We start from the raw sequence: 17,884 nt of genomic DNA on the forward strand, positions 1-17,884 counted from the left end.
AACTGAGGAGGGCAGGGTGAGGGTGCGGGTGCCTACAGTGGTGAGGCAACAGGTCCGTGGCAGCAGGGCAGGTGGGAGGGCAAGGTTAAGTCAAAGACAACCAGACACTGGGACCAAAGCCCTGGACAACATCAACAGAGTCCTTGGGGCTTATGATCAGGCCCAGGGACGAAGGGGTCGGGCTGAGGAAGATTCACACACGCTCCTCCTGCTGATGAGGTCAATGGACACCCGCATGGGCCAAATTGTGGACCTCTTGGGCCAGCTAGTGGCGGTACTGAGGGGCAGGCCTGAGCCACAACCAACACCTCCACCTCCCTCTGGTGGACCACAGGATGACAGTTCACCATGCTCCCCTGCGGACATAGAGAGGGGTGAATCCTCAGACCCTAATGGCCCTGCAGCAGAGGCCCACCCTGCCAAACGATGAAGGGGCCGTCCTATGAAATCCCTGGGAGTATCCCGTGGCAAAGCACCTGCCAAATGCCAGTCACGGAGCCAGCCATGATGGCAACCTTCTTCAATACTGCATTGACTGTTTTGGACCGTCCTTACCCACACTGCCTTGTGAATGGCATCTGTAAGTTGGATTGGGTCACCACATCAATGCGGTGACTACTCGATTGTCTCATGTATCGTAACTGACAACTCACAGATTCACTAATCATCTTATTGTAAATATTCACCCCCACACATGTCACCATTGCAAATAAATACTCCTTACACACACATGTTGTTGTGTCTGCTCCGTGTTTATTACAGGATGTGCAGTCTTCACCATGATTACAATGTCCCTGGAGTATGGAATGTATGTAGGCAAGGAGAGGCTGAAGGGACCTAGGAAAACACGACAGAACAATATTCACTAGTTAGGGGTTGGCATCACAGACATCACACAACACTTCCCATCAAGCTACTCCAATATGCACACATTACAATGAGCAACAGTGCCGACATAAACCTCCTGTAGATGTGCCAAACTACCCTGACCCAGAAACATTGTCAGCCACCACTGAGCCAACAACCTGCTGCAGTCACAAAGTGAACATACACCTTGCCAACAACAGTGACATCAGCAGACAATGGGTCTGTTGTACATCGTCACTCAGCTTCAAGTGAAGTAGTGGTTGATGAGCTGTTGATGCAGGTCGACAACTTCCTCCTCTCCACTATCATAGTCACTGGACACGGGTTGGTTTGCAGGCGGGGTCCTCGGCTGCTCAACAGCATCCAGGAGCAGGGGGATCTCCTTGCGCAAGGCCAGGTTGTGGAGCATGCAGCATGCAACTACAATCTGACACACCTTCTTGGGCGAGTACATCAGTCCACCTCCAGTCTTGTCCAGGCAGCGAAATTGTGACTTCAGGAGACCGAATGTACGCTCCACCACACGACGTGTCCTCCCATGGGCTTCAAAGTAGCAGACTTCAGCTGGTGTTCTAGGATTCCGCAGTGGGCTCAGCAACCAAGGATGGTTGGGATATGCAAAGTCACCTAGGTGTGATGAACACAGAGAAACCTTGTAAAGTAACTGTGGCAGAGGACAGCATGTCACACACACAGCACGCTAATTGACTCTGCATACTCACCCACAATCCATGCACGCTCAGGAAGCAGATTAGCCATCAGCTGTGGTACAATGCTGTTACGCATGATGTATGAGTCATGGGCCGAGCCTGGAAATTTGGCACACATTTGTGCAAGATGATCATATCCGCCTGGCACACCACTTGCACATTTATGGAGTGGAGATGTTTGCGATTCCTGTAGATGTGCTCACGCGCTTGTGGTGGGACGAGCCCATCATGTGTGCAATCAAGACGTTAGGGTGAAAGCAACATAGCACATAGGTCTTGTAGGGTGGCTCTATCCAGACAGAATTTCTGGATGACCTCCTCATTCTCCATGTCTGCCAGCACTGTGAAGGGACGATGCATATTTGGTCTCCTCCTAGTTGAGATGAAAAGGGACACATGTCAATTCAAAACACCATGAGATGTGTACAACATCTTACGTTTTGACTGACACAACACCTACAATGACTGTCATCACAGTTGAGTTACAGACCACCTTACATGTAGGGACACCTTCAGCTACACCACTCGTACACTTGTCCCCTTTCACACAACAAGTACCTCCAAAACAGTATCTGAATATGCCAATGCACAAAGGGATATGGACATATCTAGCATGAGCAGCCCTGAGAGTATTTCATACAGCATGTGTGTGAAACTACAACACTACTGTCTCATACCTAGCTGCTGTACTCATCACACCTTCAGGCGTAAGTTGAACAGGGCACACATCAACAACACAATGAGCACAGTCTCTGCGTAAAAAACAAGTGTGTGCATGAGCTAAGAAAAGTAGACAGTTAAATCTGCACATTGTTCATTAAGACATACATCACTGTGATTTTCTCAGCCCTTTCACACATTGACATGTGTACCCATTGGAGCGACCATCACAACATTGTTCTGTGTACATGTCCATCAATATCGCAATTGACATGTGAGGGAGTACATGCCAATGTTTAAAATCCCATACACAAACATGGCATGTGAAGGCAGCAGTGGGGTAAATGTTACACTGGCATTGTGTGCACAATGTTGTGCCATTAAACATGTGGCCATTGTGCACTGTTGATAACTGCCCATTGGCCATTGACACTGCATGATATGTCCATAGGTGCTGTCAAAGTGCTCCGCCACCCAAATCACGGTCCCTCATAGCAATGAATGGCACCTAAATCGTGGTAGCTACCACCTGGCCCCAGCGGTGCGTCACCGCCAATGTAAAAGCCACATTCGCAGTACTGATAGGCATATGAGTATTGCCAAATGGCAGTTGGCATGCTCCGCCACCCAAATCACGGTCACTCATAGCAATGAATGGCACCCAAATCACGGTAGCTACTACCTGGCCACCGCATGTGTCACCGCCAATGCCCAACACACAATTGTGGTAGTGCTAGGCATATACACATGGTCAAATGGTGGTTGGCATGCTCCGCCACCCAAATCATGGTCACTCATAGCAATGTATGGCACCCAAATCATAGTAGCTACCGCCCAGCCCCTGCGGTGTGTCGCCGCCAATGCCCAACACACAATTGCGGTAGTGATAGGCATATACACATGGTCAAATGGTGGTTGGCATGCTCTGCCACCCAAATCACGGTCACTCATATCAATGTATGGCACCCAAACCTCGGTAGTGCCCGCCTGGCCCCTGCAATGTGTCACCGCCATGGACCATGCCCTTACAGCCAATGGGAACCGCAATTGTGGAAGCGTAATGCAATTTTGAAAATTGCGGTAGGCGTGCTCCGCCACAGCGGAGCCGGACATTGGATGCATTTGAAAAAGTCTGACCTGGAACACCAGTTGCAGAAGCTTAGAACCACTGAAACTACACTAGGGGGCTATATATGTGTGGGGAAGAACCTCACATTTCCACAGCTCACAGAGCCTGCTGCCTGCCGCCCCTCACCACCAACTACTTCTGCTGCTGTGTCCAGGGACTTCTGCCTGCCACCCATCCCCACCAACTGCTGCTGCTGCTGTCTCCAGGGACTGCTGCCTGCCACCCCTCACCACCAACTGCTGCTGCTGCTGTCTCCAGGAAATGCTGCCTGCCACCCCTCACCACCAACTGCAACTGCTGCTGTCTCCAGGGACTGCAGCCTGCCACCCCTCAACACCAACTGTTGCTGTTGCTGTCTCCTGGCCACAGTGATGGTGAGGACTGAGAAGATCTGGGCCAGTCCCTTCACCACCGAGGAGCTGGAGGTCCTGGTGGATGTGGTGCTCACACAGTAGCCGAGGCTTTATGGTGCACCAAATGTCATGGTAAGTCTTCCAGAGTGGGAGTGAGAGTGCGGGGGGCACACATGAAGTTGATCTACTGCAGTATGTGCCTGAGAGTGTGGGGTTGTGTCATGCACTGCCTAGCATGCTGTCTTCAGGGGAAAGGGGTGTGTAGCCTATTTCACACTTTTCCCTGCCTGCACATCAAGATTGGAGGGACATGTATTGCCTTGTCAGCCATACAGTGATGCAGCAAGTTGGTAAGGCAGGAGTCAGGATAGTGATTGCTTGTGTGAATGGCTGTGTGGGTCCCTGATGTCTTTCAGAGGCCCATCTGTGGCCTCTGCTAGGGTTGTCGTCCAGAGGATAGTTATGGAAATGTGTCTGGTTAAAATGTGCCTCCCCTCCAGTTCAGCACTATGCTCAGGACCTCAATACCCGAGGGTGACACTCTTGGAGGTCATTCACCTATGACACAGCAGATTGCGATACTGTTGTGCGCAGACCCTTCCATTTCCACCAGCATGTGTACAGACTCGCATGTGTAGGCACTGTTTGTACTTTCAAATTGTCCCTTCATGTAACATTTCTGATGCCCCACGTTGGACCTCAGTGTGACCCCACCTGACCTGCACAGTCACCGCCCAATCTGACAAGGACACATCACTGAATGTACAGAGTGTTACATGTGTGTTTTTTTTGGGACTCTCCATCAATGAGCCATCTCAGCCCTGTAGATTGCACACGACAGGCCTTGTGAGAAGGGTGTGGGTTCGTAAGATCATGTCCCTCAATGTGACCTCCATGACACAGTGAGCCATTCACAGGGCAAGGACATTGAGGGCTGCGCAGTGTTGGATACAGTGAGTCTTCCCACGAACATATATTGAGATGTAATGAATGTCTTGGTCACCCAGAAAATGGACAGTAGATGTGGTCAGCCTACACATCGCTTTTTGTGCTGGTATCCTGCATGTGTATGAGATGGGCAGGTACTGTGTCCACCCTCATACCTGCATGCATTTATGTATAATTCTCCCATGCTGATGTACCATGTGAGATGCATTATTGTCTCTGCTAGACATATCGGTAAAGTTGGGCTGAGTCAGTATCATGCTCCTGTACTGGGAGATAGTGATACATTAAACTGTTTCACTGATTTGTTCACCCTCTTGTCTCCCATGCCTGTAGCTCAAAGTCCACCAGCATAAGGCCATGTGGAGGGCCATTGCATGAAAGCTGCGGGCTCTGTGTGTCTCCAACCGACGACGCACACACTGTCACAAGAGGTGGGATGACATCTGCCGGCTGAGCAAGAACGTGACAGAGATGACACTGGGGCTGCGCCCTCGGGCTGGCAGGTTGGCGCGCCGGAGTATGACACCACTAATGACCCGCATCTTAGCTGTGACACAGCCTGAGCTGGATGCACGTTTGAAGGAGCATCAGCATTAAGCTGGGGGCGAGTATTCTGGGATTGGTGACTTTGGTTGTGAGTGGCTGCATGTGTTCACAGCCTAGGCCAGCGCTGGCCTCCGTGATGTTGGTAGTGTGATGCAGTGGCATGTAAGTGGCCTCTGTATTGGATGCAGCTGCAATGCATTTTCCCTACCTGTACTTTCTCATGTCATTGGAGTGATGGGCCTTGACATTGAATTCTGAGTCGTGGGATTCTGGCATTGTCTGCATTGGGGTAGTCAGGGACATCCCATGTAAGGGAATGAAAGTGTGCATCCTCTGAGTGTGCTTTCCTCAATGGGTGCATTGCCTGACGTCAGAATTGTGAGGACTAGACGTCTGACACCACTGTGCAATTGGAGTTGTGATCCAAAGAATGACCTGGTGGATGACATGAGCTCATTGCCATTGTGGACTGTTATGTTGGAGTCTGTATTCGTGTTGTCCCCTTTTGGCTGTGTGGTCATCACATGGCTCACTTATGCCACATTTAAATAATGACACGCAAAATTTGAGTTTTGAATTGAAGTTGCACATTGTTACTGCACAGGGTAGTGTGCAACATGGGGATATCATCATCTTGTTTGGTGCATTGCTTGCATATGATGTTTGTGTTGTGCCACTGACTTACTCTACGTATCTATCTCTTGCAGCATCTCCCGTGGGCTTGGAAGGACAGGGGACGGACACCAGTGGTGAGGCATCAAGAACGTCTGCTACACATGAGCACAGTGACACAGATTTGACCAGTGCCTCGGAGGGGAACAGGAGTCTGCTTGGGGAATCACAGCCAGAGACAAAACCTCATCGTCATCTGACCCCAGCGGTGACGCATCTATGTCGGCGGGCACAGGGAATGGGGACTCAGCCTCCTCTTCCACCACACAGTGTACAGTGCCCAGCCTCCCAGCTACTTCCACTGTTGCTGCCCGTGTTCGCAACAGTAAGAAGGGAAGAGTGTCCTTCACCCCAGGCACCCCTGCCCCTGTCCCCCCAGCTGCCATCAGTGCTGAGTCTGTGGACCTTTTGCACCAGCTATGTGTGGGCCAGACAACTCTCCTCAATGCCTTCCTAGACCACGACAAAAAGTTGGCACAGGTGGTTGCTCTCACGGAGGGCATTTATTCAGACGTGGATGGGACTGTCCAGTCTTTGTCCTCCGCAGTAACGGCAGCCATTCACCTGGCACAATCTCAGAGTCCAGCTCCAGTCCCTTTGTCCACCCCCCTGCCAGTGGCTACATCTGACGATAGTGACCACACACCACAGACCTCAAGGGCAAGATACAGCACTTGCAGCACACAACAGCAGCTGCCCAAGCGGTCCAGGCCGCAGACACCATCCCCACAGAAAACTAAACCCACCCCAGAGCGCAGAGGCAAAAGCCCTTCAGGCGACACCCAAGGCCAGAAAGCCAAGAAGCAGGCCTCAGGCTCACATGCCTCAGAGGCATCCCCAGCCAAGGACTCACCTGTCCCAAAAGCGTCTCGCAAAGACAAGCAGACAGTTTCCATGCCCGCTGAGAAGCAGGTGCCTGCTAAGAGCACACATAAAAAGAGTTTCAAGGCAGATTCACCCACATGAACTCCCATCCAGAGCCCTGTGAAGCAGGGAAAGGAGGCCACTGTAGGGGGTACACGTGGTAAACAGGGGAGGGATGGGCATAGGCAAGGCCAGGCCAAGCGCACCGCTGGATCCAGCATGTCCCCAGAGGGAAGGCCACCGTCTGCACCTGATGCAGCTTTGGTGGTGAGTGTGCCTGTTGTGTCCGCACCACTTGCCATTAATCCCAAGACAGGGAAGCCATTTCAACTCCCCAAGAAGTGGAAAGGCACCCCTCCACAATCTCCCACCCACACTGTGTCTCACGGCAGCATGACTCCACCTCCACCTGCCACCACACCACCTGGTCCAAGCAGCCCTCCGGCTTCCAAAACCAATGATACCTCTACCTCAGCTGGGCCTCTCTCTCCCCGGTCCAGTCCTCAACTGTCCCTGACACTCAGCCACCTCCCAGTCCGACTGACAGCCAAGTCTGAGTGTTAGTCCCCCTCACACACCTGCCATACTGTCCCACAGACGTGCCTGGACTGCTCATTGTTACCCCCCTGACTGTGTTGCTGACCATGGCAGGGTACAGTATCACCCATTCCCAGTGCAGGATCTCATGTACTTACTCTGCACCTTGGACTGGCCACTGGCCTTGTTGCTCCTTGCTGTATAAACTATTCCCTGTGCAGGATCTCATGTACTTACTCTGCACCCTGGACTGGCCACTGGCCTTGCTGTTCACTGCTGTTTACCCCTTTCCTGTGCAGGATCTCATGGACATACTCTGCACCTTGGACTGGCCACTGGCCTTGCTGTTTACCCCTTCCCTGTGCAGCTTCTCATGGACATACTCTGCACCTTGGACTGGCCATTGGTCTTGATGTTCACTGCTGTTTACCCCTTCCCTGTGCAGGATCTCATGGACATACTCTGCACTTTGTCCTGGCCACTGGCCTTGCTCTTGTCTACTTTTGATGCCTATCTGTGTGATATGCGAATAAAAACAGTTACTCCTGTTGTCTGCATTGTCAGTGTCCTTGCTAAATAAAGGGTTTTCTGTGTGGGTATGGTTTACTGTGGCACATGCTCCATATGCCACTTCAACATTGCCAATCACTTGTTTCATAGTTTCATGGTTTTACAGAGGTGACAGGCACTTCAGTTCTTCTTGACTCTGAGGCTTGGGGGTGCAATGATGTGGGTTTGTGATTAACTACTGTTATCATAATCACTCTCTGGTCAGATTAGCTATATTGTACACGTCATGTTTGTATGCAGTGCCAGCACAAAGTTGGATTCTATCCACAGTATTGCAGGCTGGCTGGCCAGGGTCATCATTTCTGTGTGAGCTTTCTTGATATGTGCACAGCAGTGTTGGTGTATGCTCATCTAGTGATGGCCAGGCATCCTAGTCACATGGGTTCAATTCAATGTGTGCACTTGGGTGGTCATGAAGTGTGCAGTGTGAAGGGGGTGACTTTGCCAGCAGTGTTGTTGTGTGTGTGTCCCTGCAATGTCAACTAGGGGTGGGCGGAATTTGCCAAATTGACATTCGCAAATTATCGCAAAATTGTGCAAAATCTCCGCGAGCATGCGGAACTTTCCCGAAGATGCGGAGATTGCTTTTCCCGCCCATTCACAATGTGTTTTTGCGTGCTCGCGGGGAAATATATCTCCAACTTGCCCATGCGGTCGCTAATGGGCGTGGCCATCTTGCTCGCGATTTTTATTTCCTGTTCGCGATCGCAAACTCTCGCGGGATAGCGCGACCGGCTACCAACAATCCAACATCTTGTGTCGCGCGCGAACGGATAGGAAAACTCGTCGGCGAATGCAGGGACCCGGCAAGTCGCGACCGCGCGCGCGAGAATGCATTTTTAAAGCGCGAACAAGAAAAATACTTCAGTTTCGTGACAGATTGCAAAAGTTTTGACATTTTCGCGCTCTCCGCGGAAAATGTCAAAATATCGCAAATTCCGCGAGCGGAATGAAATTTACCGCCCAGGCCTAATGTCAACTGCACACTTGTGTCACCCAGGAGTTGAGTGCCAGTTGTTTGGATTAGTCAGCCCTGTGCTTGTGACAGTGTGCACATGTGAGAGTTTTAGGTTGTGCACTGTGCAGTGTGTTGGTGTGTCCTTGAACTTCTGGGGGACACCTACTTGTTGTTGGTGGCAATTGTGAGTATGCAGAGTGTGTGACTGGCAAGTCAGTGTTGTGTTTTGTTGATCAACCATGTGGCTTGATACTGTTTATACTCACTGTGCAGCCCTGCTCAGCCACACTGAGATTGTGGGTGTGTTTTCTCATGCATTCCTGTCACTTGGGGATTTTTTGGCTCCATTATGGCATGTGTGGTGTGGAGTCATACCATTCCATATCTGTGCTTCTGATGCCTACCCATTGTGAGTCTGCACTCCATCTATTTTTGTATGGGACACTCCTCACCTGTCCACTATTGGCATACACACCACTTCACTCTCATGTCAGCTGTCCCCTTGGGTGGCCAGTATGTGTGCCTCCCCATCAGTTCATTAGCTGCACTATACTTTGTGGTGCTGTTCTGTGCACAGGACCAATGTGCCACTCAGGACAGTTGACCAATTGGTTATATGTGATTTTCTTGTATTGTTTTGCAGACATGGTTACTCATATGCAGTTCTACTGTTTGTGCTGCACAGTCCTCTAGTCATTTTGTTGTCACCTGGGTGTCCCAGACTTGTGCATCTGTGGGTGTTGGGATAGCTGTATGTGTGTTTGCTGTGGTACTGCTTCACTTCCTGAGTGTGATGTTGTCTTTGTACTGTGCTGATTAGTGTTGTGTGGGTTCATGTTGTGTCACTCATATCTGTGTGGGACTGGTATGTTAGGTATGCACACACTGCTTGTCGTGCATGCAGAGCTGTGAGTGTATGTTGCCTTGTCCTTGCCTAGTGTGCACCCCCTGATGTCCTGCTGTGTTTGCAATGTGATGTATTGGCATATGCATCTGTTGTATGTTTGATGTGGATGTGTGCAGTGCTTGGGCTGTGTTGTCTCTTGCAGCTGACAGATGCTCTGTGTGTGATATTCTATTTGCATGTCAGTGTGAGTGTTTTGTTAGTGTGTTGTGATTAATTCAAATGTGTGTTTCCAGTGTAGTGTGCATTACTTGTGTGTCTGTCACATGCATTTAGGGCTATTCTTGTCCCTGGGCATCCTCAGGGTTTTCTCCTCTCATGTGTGAGCTGTCATTTGTCAGGATTGTGCATGTGCATGCATGTGGTACACTATGACTCCATGTTGACTTGATGGGTGGAGTGGTATGTCTGTCTGTGTTTCATTGTAGGCCCATTAGTCCCAGTTTGTGTCCATTATTGTTTTGAGATGATGCACTCCTTGTCTGTGCATTGTTGCTGAGTGATGATGTTGTGTTCTCCTGTTCTGTCTGTGCTCCCATTGCCTTTCTACAGTTTTGCTGCACAGGTCAGGTCTGGTCTTGTTGTACTCCTGTGAATGTTGTTATTGAGTTTGATGCTTGGCTGTTGTTTTGGTGCCAGCATTGGTTCAGGCATCCCTGAGTGTGTGTGTGTGATGTTTGTGGATGCCCCCCAGGAAGTGTGATTGTTTGTCAATGAATTGACTGGAGGTGTTGTGTGCTGCAGGTGTAAGTTGGGGGGTATGTGTGAAGGATCCTACTTGTGTTTGACAGTCATGGAGTGTAACAATGGGCCCTGTGTGTTGTGCCGCTGACACACACCTATCAAGTAGTTGGATGCAGATGTGTGGCTGTTCACTGTTAGACTTCAGAGCCTTCCTTTCATTCCTGGGCCTATACATGGTTTGCCTTGCTGTCTCCCTGAGTTGTTGCACAGGGGTTACTGTGGTTTTATTTCACTCACTGTGCCAGCCATGTGTGATTTGATGGGCTAAGTGTGTTGTTATATATTCCTTCTCTTGCATGTGATGTACACATGCTTAGTGGTTTGTCTCCTTGGCCTTCCATTTGTGTACGCCTCACTTTAGCTTTCCTATTTGTTGTCCTCCATTGCTGCTGACATCTGGTCTGAGTATGTGGATGTGTGTCAGTGTGGGGTGTGTCTGTGTGACTTGGCAGGCTGTGTGTCCTGTTGAGTGATTGTTCCTGTGATCTATGTTTGCTCATTTTGTGCTTGGACTCAGTTTTGTTGCCATGAGTGTAGTGTAGGTGTGGTGTGAGGTTTACCCTGGCCCTGTGTTTCTGTACTTTGTGTTCCTCTGAAGCCCCACCTGCTGAGGCTGTGTCCCTAGTTGTTTGGTGTGTGGTGCAGGGTGTGGGTTCACCTGGGTGGTTGTTGTACATGGGGTAGCACAAGAGAGGCACATGACATGTCCCTTCATGTGGGGGGTGGAGGTGTGGCCCTATGAACTTTATGCACTGCCTATGCCTGGAGCTGGCCCTGCCTTCTGCATTGTGCGCATGTTTTTCCGCGTCTTCACCGCTACGGTGACGTGACCGGGACATTGCATCAATATCGCAGATTGTGGGTGACCTGGATACGGAGATGTGATTTTGTGACAGGTAAGATATGTGTGGGTACACTTGTGGATGTGTTCCTGTCCCCACCAGGGTGTCTGGTTTGGGCAGGAACCCTATGTCAGCCCTGGAGTTGTGTGTTGTGGTTGTGTGCAGAGTTGTGTGTTTGTGTACCTGCGTCGTCGTCTGCGACGATGCATGAGTTGCTGGTAGTGTATCAGGTACAGCACCGGGAAGACGTGTAGAGCTGGGTCCATTGCGGTCGGGACCTGGTGGAAGGCACCGGGACTCTGGTTTTGCGCTCCGCTGTCGTGCTTCCGCCATCTCTGGTTGGGCAGTTTCTCCGCAGCGGTGCGACTTTCTGTTTGGGGCATCCTGATTTGTACAGCGGACGGGACATCATTCTGCACGGCGGTGAGTCTCCATTGGCTCACACCGCCGCGGTGGCGGGCGCACTTTGATGGTGGTTCACGTCGCACCGTGGTGGACGGGAAATGGGCTATGTTTGGCCATACTCATATGGCGGGCGTGAGGACCTCTTCTGGCGTGCGGAAAAGAAACATTTTCTGCCAGCACCGTGGTGGTGCCTCCGCCCGCCATCATAATGGGCCCCTTAGGGTCTGATTTACCAAAGGTTTGCACCTTGGGAAAAGTGCCTCAAAACAGCAGAAACTATTGCAATGGTATTTACTGACCAATGCAAAATGTGTTTTGCACTAAAACATGCCCTTTTCTCAGTGCAGGTAGCGCTTTGTGCTGCTTTGGGCTACTTTGAGCCGCATTGTGTCATGGAGTCATTACTTGGGTGTAGCTTGGGTCGATTAGCACAAGCATCTATAGTTGCTGATGCATAGCCCGATACAAGGATAACCTCACCATGTCTTGCATAAAGGATTTCCACACACTGCATGTGTGATTCACTGTTTAAGAATTTGTCTGGGCCTAGTATTTTGTACTTTAAGCATACAAATCTGTTGCTAGACAGCACGTGCACATTTCTGCATCATGGTGCATACTTTGTGGGTAGTAGTAGGCAGCTTGTTTTTTCACCATCACGGGAGTAGTGAGCAGCACCAGGCCATTAATAATAAATATAGCTCTTTGCTGCTTCCTCCCATTCCAATATGCAGCACTGCAATTTTGGTTGCTGCACGTCATTTTACTAAATATAACAAATCCGCTCCTTAATGTGTATGTCTGGCCTGTCCACCCTCACACTTACAATTTGAGTTGGTGGCAAATACATTGAAATATAATCTTTGAGTCATTTTTCTCTCCTCACTTCACCTCACCTCTTCTAATTAACTCTCTTTCTTAGCCTATCTCTCTCTCTCTCTCTACCTATACTTCTATATTTTTCTTAATTCTCTTTCTATGTCTCAGTTTTCTACCTCAGATGTCTATCAATATACCCAGTATACCTCATTCAACTTCATCTATCTCCACCACTCTCTCATGGTTTTGTCCCTTTCTCCATTACTTTCTCCACCCACTTCTATAACTCTTAATCCCCTTTCTCTACCTCGACAGGATCTACCCCATCGTTCGCTCTGTACCTCACTGCTCTTTTTCCAACTGACCTCCCTGTGTCTCTCCTCACACAACCTCCTCTCTATCTTTACCTTACCTCTCTATTTCTCTGTCTCTAATGCCTTACCTCTCTCTACTTCTCTTTCAACCCTTTCTCTACATTACTACCCTCCCTCACCTCTTTATCTCATTCCTCTCTCTATTTCTAACCTCTCCTACTACTTTTCCTGTCTCTATCCCAGCACACTCTCTCACTAACTAGTCTTTCAACTTACCTCACCATTAGTTTGCTCCTTCACTTCCCCACCTCCCTTTCTCTCGTTCTACCTTTGTTTCCTTTTCTTCACGTCTCTAAATAGCTTACTCCTTTCTGGCTAATTCTATTTCTCTACCTCCACCCCTTTTTCTCTGTCATGAACTCCTCTACCTCTACCTCCCACTACCTTTACCTCTCTAATTCACTTATCTTGTTACTCTCTCTGTAGCTCACCTTTTGGAATGATGTTCTCCCCTGCCACTTACTACAATTCCTTCTCCCTATCTCGACAACACTGTAAAGCTTTACCTTTTGCTTGAACTCTCTTTTACTACCTACATCTTCCACTTTCTACATCTCTTTATCTTTTTTTCTGGCTACATCACATACATTTACTTTACTTCCCTCCCTCCCTCGTGTCTTTCAACCTTGTCTTTCTCTATCCCTTCACCCTCTACTTCAAGTCTCACAATATTCTATTCTTTTTATGTCTGTGTCCAACATCTGCATCCTGTGCCATTCAATTTCTCTTACTAATAAGGATCACAGGTAACTGTCTAGCCAGAGATGTGTACACATATAAAGAGGAGAGGATGGACAAGGCAAGGTACAATACATTTAAAAGAAAGCTATATCATCAATGAATGATGAAAATCTTACGAGCAGCATTGTTTCAGGAGTGACGCCACTTTTGAAGGTAGATTTATTTGTGATTAAAAAGATTTGGCAACAAAAGCTACAATTCCAAGGGCTATGTGCATTTGTATCATTTTATTATTATGCACTAGTCCACGAATGACTTAACATTTCACCCTTACCATGCTTGTCCTACAACGTGAGTAACAAGTTAGCTAGACATTGAATTGCACACAAAATGTTGTTAATGCAAGTAAAAAAAAATCAAAAGCCAAACTAAATCAAAATGGTTTTATCAAGGCTTGTTCAAACTTTATTTTGGTACTATTTGGGTGACAGACATCAGGCAGCTTGAATGAGAGAAAAAGGAGAGATACATTCAAAGTTGTTCAAAACATGGGGTCAAAAATGTGACTTGCCCAGGGCCCAGCAAATCCTCAAGATGTCACTGTATTATGGAACTGTGATGACGTGACAATTGCCCATGCTCCTTTAGGTTTACTTGAAGATGTGGCTAATGATAAGAATGGTTGATTCCTTTGTAAGAGTAGGTAAAGCTTTTTACACTTATACAACTATGTACTCACTCTTACTCACAAAGTCATTGGAGTATACCATTGACAGATATATACCAAAAGGCTTCATGTTATCAGATCCTCTCTTTCTTTCCTATGTTTTCAAGCAACAAATCACTGCTTTTATGAATTAATAATTCTGTTTCAGTTCAATTAAACAAAGCAAACTAAAAGACTTGAAAACAGTGTTTTGTAAAATCAAAGGACAGAATGGAAAGGTTGTATCACAGTAACATGGTGCCATCTGACATTTTGTGTGATCTTTTTAAAATAGACACAATTGTATAGGGCTCGTTATGCAAGTTACCAACACAGTATAATTTAGAGACGTCATTCAAATCTAATGATAGAAGGAAAAAAAGTTATATATCTTTAAAAAATATTTTTTTTGTACCTAGCCAACTGTTAATCAATTTTTGTCTGATGCCATTGTAGCTATCTGCAGAAAATGAATAGTAAATATGACTAAGTGACTGTGGGGTGGTCTTTTGAGTCTAATGTCTTTAAAAAGTGACTGGGGCAGTGAAGCAAGGCTACTTCCTGCATCAGTCAAATTACACATAAATACTTACTGAAAGGCAGCTTCAATGCATTGCCTTTATAGACATATTGACACAGTTGATGTTCCAAACTTATGAGGACTGATTATTGTTAGACCTGACATCCTTGATGTGGTATTCGACCTCCCTGCACTTTACTGAAGAAGATTTTGTTGGCACTGGGACTCTGCAAAGCAGTGCTAAATTGTTTGTGCCATCTCCTTAACCCCTTCGCTGCTAGGCCTTTTCCCCTCCTGTGCTAAGCCTTTTTTGGGCTATTTGGGGTAGTGCGCGCTTAGGCCCCTGTAACTTTTTGACCACATTAGGTATCCACGCCAAATTTGCGTCCTTTTCTTCCAACATCATGGGGATTCTAAAGGTACCCAGGGTTTGTGGACTCTCCTAGAGGGTTCCCAGAAATTAGTCAAAATACAGCAAAATTTTGTTTTTTTTGTGAAAAATGGGAAAAACTGGCTGCAAATGAAAGCGTCTGGGTTTTTCTCTGCAAATGATATCAAAAAAGGGTTTGTGGGGCTGAAATCACCATTTCTCCAGCTTTTAGGGAATGACAGATTTTTGTCATAAATCCAACATTTTTTACACAGTTTTGACATTTTTCTGGGACATACCCTATTTTTGCTATTTTTTGTGCTTTCAACCTCCTTCCAGTTATTGGTAAAAATGGGTACAAAAGCAATAATGGATCCTGGAAAGCTATACATTTTTGAAATGTAGATGAAATTCTGAATTCAGCAAGGGGTCATTTGTGTAGATCCATCAAGGTTTCTTTATAGAAACTAACAGTTAAATATAGGAAAAATTTAAAATTAGTTGAAAAAAGCAGCCTTTTGTGTCAACGTTTTCACCTGTAACTTCTTCTAATTATGACATCTCTTTGAAAGCAATGTACCGTTACATCCGCTGGACCTTCCTTGTTGTGGGGATATATAGGACTTGTAGGTTCACCAAGAGCCCAACGAACCCAGAGTAAAAAACTGAGCAGCAATTTGTAATGTTTTTTTTTTTTGGTCCGGGTATATAGCAATTATTGTGGGAAAATGTATACATGGAAAAATTGGTATGAAAGACACCTATGTATTTCTGAAATGGGAACAAATTACATAGTTTAGAAACAGTGCATATTTGCACATTTTCGGAATTGGGAATATTCATACTAGCATGAGAATTATTGGGGATTTTTCAAAATGTTTTTTTTTTTACACAATGTCTTTCATTTGGAAGGGAGATATGCATCAAAAATCAATAGATAATAACAGTTGCTTTACAAATATGAACTACCCTAAGTCTCCCGATAAAAATGGTACCTCACTTGTGTGGGTAGGCATAGTGCCCACGACAGGAAGTGGCTCAAAACCTAAGGTGAACACACCACATTTTCACACTGAAAATGTACACATTTTTTGCGAAGAGTCTAGCTGTAGTTTTTGAACCCTAGCTCTGCCGGCACCTAGGGAAACCTAGCAAACCTATACATTTTTGAAAACTAGACACCCAGGGGAATCCAGGATGGGGTGACTTGACTGCCTCCCTCCATGATCTGTTACCCAGAATCCCTTGCAAACCTAAAAATCGACAAAAAACCCACTTTTTCTCCACATTTCTGTGGTGGAAAGTTCTGGAATCTGCGTGGATCCATAAATTTCCACCCACCCCGCGTTCCCCAAAGTCATACGAGAAAAATGGTACCTCACTTGTGCAGGTCGGACAGGTGTCCATGACAGGACACGGCTCAAAACGCAACGTGGTCACACCTCAATTTTGCAGTGAAAAATGACCCTTTTTTGGCAAAGTGCCTAGCTGTAGTTTTTTAACCCTAGCCCTGCCGGCACCTAGGGAAACCTAGCAATCCTATATATTTTTGAAAACTAGACACCCAGGGCAGTCCAGGATGGGGTGATTTGACTGCCTCCCACCACGGTCTGTTACCCAGAATCCCTTGCAAACGTAAGAAATTGACAATAAAACACATTTTCCAAACATTTCTGTGATGGAAAGTTCTGGAATCTGCGTGGATCCACACATTTCCACCGACCCCGCGTTCCCCAAAGTCCTACGAGAAAAATGGTACCTCACTTGTGCGGGTCGGCCTAGTGCCCGCGACAGGAAACGGCGCAAAATGCAACGTGGTCACACCTCAATTTTGCAGGAAAAAGGACCCTTTTTTGGCAAAGTGCCTAGCTGTAGTTTTGGAACCTAGCTCTGCCGGCACCAAGGGAAACCTAGCAAACCTATATATTTTTGAAAACTAGACACCCAGGGGAATCCAGGATGGGGTGATTTGACTACCTCCCACCAGGGTCTGTTACCCAGAATCCCTTGCAAACGTAAGAAATTGACAAAAAAAACACATTTTCCCCACATTTCTGTGATGGAAAGTTCTGGAATCTGCGTGGATCCACACATTTCCACCCACCCCGCGTTCCCCAAAGTCCTACGAAAAAAATGGTACCTCACTTGTGCGGGTCGGCCTAGTGCCCTCGACAGGAAACGGCGCAAAACGCAACGTGGTCACACCTCAATTTTGCAGTGAAAAATTACCCTTTTTTGGCAAAGTGCCCAGCTGTAGTTTTTGAACCCTAGCTCTGCCGGCACCTAGGGAAACCTAGCAAACCTATATATTTTTGAAAACTAGACACCCAGGGGAATCCAGGATGGGGTGACTTGAGTGCCTCCCACCAGGGTCTGTTACCCAGAATCCCTTGCAAACGTAAAAAATTGACATACAAAACACATTTTCCCCACATTTCTGTGATGGAAATTTCTGGAATCTGCGTGGATCCACAAATTTCCACCCACCCCTCGTTCTCCAAAGTCCTGCGAGAAAAATGGTACCTCACTTGTGTGGGTCGGCCTAGTGCCCGCGACAGGAAACGGCGCAAAACGCAACGTGGTCACACCTTAATTTTGCAGTGAAAAATAACCCTTTTTTGGCAAAGTGCCTAGCTGTAGTTTTTTAACCCTACCTCTGCCGGCACCTAGGGAAACCTAGCAAACCTATATATTTCTGAAAACTA

The sequence above is a fragment of the Triturus cristatus genome, chromosome 11, assembly GCF_964204655.1.
Source record: "Triturus cristatus chromosome 11, aTriCri1.1, whole genome shotgun sequence".
Classification (NCBI taxonomy): Eukaryota; Metazoa; Chordata; class Amphibia; order Caudata; family Salamandridae; genus Triturus; species Triturus cristatus.